Consider the following 8187-nt stretch of genomic DNA (forward strand, 5'->3'; position numbering starts at 1 on the left):
CCCCCCCTCCCCGTACCATCCCTCTGGATCATCCCAGTGCACCAGCCCCAAGCATCCAGTATCATGCATCGAACCTGGACAGGTGATTCATTTCATACATGACACTATACATGTTTCAATGCCATTCTCCCAAATCATCCCACCCTCTCCCTCTCCCACAGAGTCCAAAAGACTGTTATATACATCTATGTCTCTTTTGCTGTCTTGCATACAGGGTTATCGTTACCATCTTTCTAAATTCCATATATATGCATTAGTATACTGTATTGGTGTTTTTCTTTCTGGCTTACTTCACTCTGCATAATAGGCTCCAGTTTCATCCACCTCATTAGAACTGATTCAAATGTATTCTTTTTAATGGCTGAGTAATACTCCATTGTGTATATGTACCACAGCTTTCTTATCCATTCAACTGCTGATGGACATCTAGGTTGCTTCCGTGGCTGGGGGGTGACACACCTCACGCCATCCTATCTCAAAAATGCATATTGTGGGAGAGGGGCCTGGTAAAACTCCGTCAGCCTTGAGGTGTCTCTCTTATCCAATTAATAGCTTTCTAACAGATACAAAACAGCTTTCTGAAACTAGTAAAGGAGGCACTCTTTTTTCCCCCTTCTGATGTCTATGTCAGAAGCTTTCTCTCTTTTATACTCTAATAAAACTTTATTATACAAAACCTCTGAGCAATCAAGCCCCATCACTGGCCCCATATTGAATTCCTCTCCTCCAGAGGCCAAGAATCCCAGTGTCTTTCACAGCTCAACAACAACCTTTCAGTAAGGAATGCAGAACTAACAGGCTTTCACCCACTAGAAGAATTCAGGAAACATCAAAAAGAGAGGAGACTCCAGTGTACATGTCCTACCAACCTTCCAGAATCCTTCTCACTGGAATCCATCTTGACTGTATGATGCATGTGTCACCAGGAAGGACCTTGAGTCAGAGTGATTGGCCAGAGACAACTCAGAAACTAACTGGATTATCATAAAACCCCAGAAAGCGAGCCACGTGGCAGAGCAGTTCTTCCGGGTTCCGTTACCTCCTGCTTTCCACCAGGGTGTCCTCTCCCAATAAAGTCTCTTGCTTTGTCAGCACATGTGTCTCCTCGAAAAATTCATTTCTGAGATTTAGACCAGAGCCCACTCTCAGGTCCTGGAAGAGGTCCCCCTTCTGCCACAGTACCAATTACTGCTATTGCTACCTCTGGGCCCAAAATGCCAGCAACTAGGTTTCAGTGCAACTGCTACTGCCACCAATGCCACTTCTGCACCTGATCTTGAACCTCCTGTGTCTGAAAGCCCTGCCAACAATGACATCAGGAAAATGGAAGCCCCATGCAGAAGCCCCAAGCACTGTTTATTCACACTGCTCACGTGCAAGCTTAATCTTGCATGTAGCATCTAATCAGCATGCCTGCATCCTAGCTGCAAAGGAGGCTAGGGAACTGATATCTACATGGAAAAAGGATAATGTGGGAATTTCCCCAAATATAAAAGTTATTCAAAAGGTGACCCTGTCCATTGACTTCACCCTAAAAGCTTTTCACAGTGATTAGCCTCAGCAAGAGAAGCAAAACTGCATTCTGCTGAGGAGTGACTGGGAAGTGAGAATCCAGGCTCTAAGAGTAGTAACTGTCTTAAATTTAGAAAATTAAGGTATTATTCCCCCTCTTTGTGTTAAGGGACTCCTATTAAAACGCAAATATACCTTTTAAGAAGGTTATGTTTCACTCACAAGTTAATGTGAATTACTTTAATCAGCTTCACGCCCAGCAGAGTGCAGCTAAATACAGTACTTAGAATATTAGACTTTTGACTGTGGCCCACAGGAAGAGAATCTATCTTTGAAGTTGTAGGTCAAGCCAGGAGCAGATATTGGAGACCCTAAAGGTAACATAACATAACATAACATGCATAGGGGAAAGACTTTGACTATGTGGATCACAACAAACTGGAAAATTCTTAAAGAGATAGGAATACCAGACCACCTTACCTGTCTCCTGAGAAACCTGTATGCGGGTCAAGAAGCAACAGTTAGAACTGGACATACAACAACTGACTGGTTCAAAATTGGGAAAGGAGTACATCAAGGCTATGTATTGTCACCCTGCTTATTTAACTTATATTCAGAGTATATCATGCAAAATGCTGGGATGGATGAATCACAAGCTAGAATCAAGATTGCCAGGAGAAGTATGAATAACCTCAGATATGCAGATGATACCACTCTAATGGTAGAAAGTGAAGAGGAACTAAAGAGCCTCTTGATGAGGGTGAAAGAGGAGAATGAAAAGCTGGCTTAAAACTCAACATTCAGAAAACTAAGATCATGGCATCTGGTCCCAACACTTCATGGCAAACAGATGGGAAAACAATGGAAACAGTGACAGACTTTACTTTTTTGGGCTCTAAAATCACTGTAGATGGTGACTGCAGCCATGAAATTAAAAGATGATTGCTCCATGGGAGAAAAGTTATGACCAACCTAGAGAGCATATTAAAAAGAAGAGACATTATTTTGACAACAAAGGTCCATCTAGTCAAAGCTATGGTTTTTCCAGTAGTCATGTATGGATGTGAGAGTTGGACTATAAAGAAAGCTGAGCGCAGAAGAATTGATGCTTTTGAACTGTCTACTCCTGAGACTCCCTTGGACAGCAAGGAGATCCAATCAGTCCATCCTAAAGGAAATCAGTCCTAAATACTCATTGGAAGGATTGACACTGAAGCTGAAACTCCAGTACTTTGGCCACCTGATGCAAAGAACTGACTCCTTGGAAAAGACCTTGATGCTGGGAAAGATTGAAGGTGGGAGGAGAAGGGGACAACAGAGGATGAGATGGTTGGATGGTATCACTAACTCAATGGACATGAGTTTGAGTAAATTCTGAGAGTTGGTGATGGACAGGCAGGCCCAGCATGCTGCATTCCATGGGGTTGCAAAGAGTCGGACACGACTGAGTGACTGAACTGACTGTGTATGGATGAGAGCATTGGACCACAAAGAAGGCTGAGTGCTGAAGAATTGATACTTTTCAATTGTGGTTCTGAAGACTCTTCAGAGTCCCTTAGTCTGCAAGGAGATCAAACCAGTCAATCCTAAAGGAAATTAACTCTGAATATTCATTAGAAGGATTGATGCTCATGCTGAAGCTCCAATACTTTGGCCACCAGATGCAAAAAGCCAACTCACTGGAAAAGACCCTGATGTTGGGAAAGACTGAAGGCAAAAGGAGGAGGCAGCAGAGGATGAGATGATTAGCTAATATCACCAATTCAAAGGACATGAATTTGAGCAAACTCTAGGAGATAGTGAAGGACAGAGGAGCCTGGTATGCTGCAGTCCATGGAATCACAGGGTCAGCCACAACTTATTGACTAAACAACAACAACAAAATAAAGGAGAAAGAAGATGGAGAGCTATTCTGAACAGAGAGTTGGTGACTAAGAAGAAATTCTTCTAGATCTGGTATGGCCCTAAAAATCCAGTTTGTGCCAAATTGTTTAAGCTGCAGACTTTATCTTCTCTGCAGTTAAGTCTAGTAATCCCCATTTAGTTCAGGCTTTCCAGGAGGTGACTCCCCTTCCAAGTCCTATCCTTCCCTTACTGGTGAAACCCAGCAGGACCCTGCAGGGTCCTCCTAGATACAACAGTCCCTCGGTGCCCCTATTACAGGAATGGAGATTCCTTCCAGGGCCTGAGAGTGGGCTCTTGTCTAACACTCAGAAATGAATTGTCCAAGGAGACACACATGCTGACAAAGTAAGAGACTTTATTGGAAAGGAGCTCCTGGGTAGAAAGTAGGAGGTTAAGGGAAGCCAGGAGTACTGCTCTACCACGTGGCTCGCAGTCCTGGGTTTTATGGTAGTCGGGTTAGCTTCTGAGTTGTCTCTGGCCAATCACTCTGATTCAGGGTCCTTCCCGGTGGTGCACACATCACTCAGCCAAGATGGATTCCAGCAAGAAGGATTCTGGGAAGTTGGCAAGATATGTGGACTGGAGTCTGCTCTCTCCTTTTGGCCTTTCTTGAATTCTTCTGGTTGGTGGTAGTCTGTTAGTTCCGCATCCCTTACCAGGAACCCCTGTTTAAGATAACTCATGCGAGTGGTTACTATGGTGTCTGGCCAGGGTGGACAGTTTCAGTCAGTGGTCAGTGGTTCCTCTAACATCGCCACCTTGGTTTTTTTGTTTTGTTTTGTTTTTTGTTTTTGGTAGAAAAAGAGTCTTTACTGGGTTCCAAAGAGGAGATTCAAGAAGTTATTAATTGCTGCTGCTGCTGCTAAGTCTCTTCAGTCGTGTCCGACTCTGTGCGATCCCATAGACAGCAGCCCACCAGGCTCCCCCGTCCCTGGGATTCTCCAGGCAAGAACACTGGAGTGGGTTGCCATTGCCTTCTGCAGTGCATAAAAGTGAGAAGTGAAAGTGAAGTCGATTAGTCGTGTCTGACTCTTAGCAACCCCATGGACTGCGGCCCACCAGGGTCCTCGGTCCATGGGATTTTCCAGGCAAGAGTACTGGATTGGGGTGCCATTGCCTTCTCCGAGTTACTAACTAGGGAAGTGAGGAATGCAGAAACAAAGGGATATCAGTCAAGAAACAATAATAGCTCGGCTACATAACAGAGTCCTAGTTCCTCCTCCAGGAATATTTATAACACTTTGACATATACTTTTGACTTGTCCTGCAGGAACTAAGACCTCGACCAGGGTGGAGGATATGACTACATTCTGAGACTACAGATCAGTCTGAGGGAGAAGACTGATGGTTTAGATTTCTGGATCACCACTGTTTTAGGTCACCACCAACCAATAAGAAGAAAATCACATACCCTGCAGCCTTTTGGCACACGCCGCCCCCCAAATGTTGCCTTTAAAAATTCTTCCTTGAAAACCATCTTGGAGTTCAGGAGGGTTTCTTCTGCACGAGCTGCCTGTTCTCCTTGCTTGGCCCTGCAACAAATCTTTCTCTGCTCCACACTATAAAGTTTGTGATTGACTTCACTGTGCATCAGACTCATGAATTTGGGTTTGATAACACTGGGAGGGTAAGAACACAATAGTGTAAAAGAAATCCTTTTCTAATGCTCCCTATTGTTTTCCTTGGGTCTTCACTAAATTCTGAGCCCTGTGAAGTGAGAACAGCATCTTATTCCTCATATATTTCCAACACCTAGCGAGGTGTCTGGCATGATAAATAAACGTTTATACCAAAAACTGGCTAAATATGTGAATGCACTTATTAATTAATTCCAGAGTTGGAATTGTTCTCTATTTGTGGGGTCTTTATATTGTCCTTCCTCAAGCATGCTAAGGCTCTACAGTATTTCTTTTGCTTCACTTGCCAAAAGAAGCAATCAAGGAATTGCCATCTGATAATACTGATAATTCCTTTTTTTTTTTTAAATCTGAGTTTAGTTCAGTTCAGTTCAGTTCCTCAGTCGAGTCTGACTCTTTGCGACCCCATGAATCGCAGCACGCCAGGCCTCCCTGTCCATCACCAACTCCTGGAGTCTACCCAAATCCATGTCCATCGAGTCGGTGATGTCATCCAGCCACCTCATCTTCTGTCGTCCGCTTCTCTTCCTGCCCCCAGTCCTTCCCAGCATTATGGTCTTTTCCAATGACCTTGACTCATGGACCTAACATTCCAGGTTCCTATGCAATATTGCTCTTTACACATCGGACCTTGCTTCTACCACCAGTCACATCCACAACTGGGTATTGTTTTTGCTTTGGCTCCATCCCTTCTTTCTTTCTGGAGTTATTTCTCCACTGATCTCCAGTAGCATATTGGGCACCTACCGACCTGGGGAGTTCCTCTTTCAGTGTCCTATCTTTTTGCCTTTTCATACTGTTCATGGGGTTCTCAAGGCGAGAATACTGAAGGGGTTTGCCAGTCCCTTCTCCAATAGACCACATTCTGTCAGACCTCTCCACCATGACCCATCCGTCTTGGGTGGCCCCACATGGCATGGCTTAGTTTCATCGAGTTAGACAAGGCTGTGTGATCAGATTGGTTAGTTTTCTGTGATTATGGTTTCAGTGTGTCTGCCCTCTGATGCCCTCTTGCAACACCTACCATCTTACATGGGTTTCTCTTACCTTGGACGTGGGGTATCTCTTCACGGCTCCTCCAGCAAAGCGCAGCTGCTGCTCCTCACCTTGGGCAAGGGGTATCTCCTCACAGCCGCCCCTCCTGACCTTGAACATGGAGTAGCTCCTCTCGGCCCTCCTGCACCCGCCCAGCCACCCCTTCTTGGATGTGGGGTAGCTCCTCCCAGCCGCTGCCCCTTACCTCGGGTGTGCCGCCCCTGACCTTGGAGGTCAAGTAAATGCAATTGAAGGTTTAGATGTATATGAACAATTCATTATCAAAATTCTATTATTTATTTACTTCTTGCTGGAGTCAGTATGAAGTTTACTTAGTTACAGCACTCAAAGACAACGAAAATGGTTCATTATTTTTTTGGTATCAAATCAAATTTGATTCCAAATTTTCTTCCCCCATGGTCCAAAAGAGAGCTGTAAGTCCATAGTGGCTCCCTGTAGCATGCCTCTTAGTCAAGTCTTAAAGATCCCTTGAAGGCAGTGGTTTCCTTCCTTTGTGAAATAAAATTCTTATTTTATGGCAAAATAAGGAAAATTTAAACATAAAAATTTTCTTTGTCCTTTGAACTCCTCTCTCCCCAGCTACCGTCCATTGTATATCTGCATTACACATCAGACAAACCTCCCCCACCTGCATACCTTCTTAAACATTAAAAGCAACACTCTCCTAGCATCAAAACAACTCCTTAAAAGATAACATTCTTGGAACTTTCCTGGTGGTCCAGTGGCTAAGACTCCATGGTCCCAATGCAGCAGGCCTAGATTCCATCTCTGGTCAGAGATTTAGATCCCATATGCTGCAAATATGACCCAGTGCAGCCAAAGAAATAAATATTTAAAAACAAAGAAACAACCAAAAAACACACTTATACATCAACAAATTAAATTTTTTAGAAGATGACATTCTTCCTTATTCTTGCAAAGGGTCATAAGATGCTTAGATCTGGGTTGTATACACTATCAGTAATATGTCATTTAATGTACAGCCTTCTGTTTCAAAACATTTATATAACTGTGCCTTGACTTCTAAAGGGTGGAATAGTTCTCAGAGTTTTCTGAGATGCTCTTTGGGTTATAATCCTCAAATCTGGCTCAAATAAAAATTTCCATTTCTTTTTAGATTGACTGATTAAATTTTTGTTGACACCTTCCTGCCATGCAAGCTGGGCATTATAGGGGGCATTTTCACCAAGGCAAGAGTCTTAGCAACCATTCTCCTCTGATGTCTTGCCATATTCCCAAAGGCCGGAAAAAAAAAGGCCAGAGGAGGAGTAAAAGACTTTGACTCATCTTACACTGATTACTCACTAAGTCAAACTTCACCTTGCTAAACTCTTGGAAAAATTAAATATTTCCACTAGAAACATTAACAGCAGCGATGTCTCTCCTTGTCTTCTCAGCTGTTATATTCCTACCAAAGGGGGACAAAAGAGTCCTCATTGTGGCCTTGACAACCTCTTAAGTCAGGGTGCCAGATGTCTTTCACTTGCCTACCGATCGACACCAAGCATTCTCCCCCTTGTTTTCTGCCCTGGATGTTGGGACATCAACAGGTCCCCTGCTTCTTAGTTTCTGGTTAGGTTTTATGATGGGGGCGCTCTGGCAGGAAACAGAAGGAAGGTAGACAATGCTGTCAGGTGTTTCTTTTCCTAGCTCCTTTCCTAAAAGGTTACTTAAAGTTAACTGTGCTTCTTAGCACATGGTCCATTCCTTCTCTTAAGGGTCTGTGTACCCCTGGATTCGAGATTCCCTCCCTTTCCCCTTCAGGCCAAGGGAATGGTAACATCTCAGCTGCTACTAAGTCTTGAGTTTGTCCTGAAGACAAAGGTCCATCTAGTCAAAGCTATGGTTTTTCCAGTAGTCATGTACGGATGTGAGAGTTGGACCATAAAGAAAGCTGGGTGCCAAAGAAATGATATTTTTGAACTGTGTTGTTGGAGAAGACTCTTGAGAGTCCCTTGGACTGCAGGGAGATCCAACCAGTCCATCCTAAAGGAGATCAGTTCTGAATATTCATTGGAAGGACTGATGCTGAAGCTGAAGTTCCAATAATTTGGCCACCTGATGTGAAGAACCGACT

The sequence above is a fragment of the Bison bison genome, unplaced genomic scaffold (genome assembly GCF_000754665.1).
Source record: "Bison bison bison isolate TAMUID 2011002044 unplaced genomic scaffold, Bison_UMD1.0 scf7180017864242, whole genome shotgun sequence".
Lineage (NCBI taxonomy): Eukaryota > Metazoa > Chordata > Mammalia > Artiodactyla > Bovidae > Bison > Bison bison.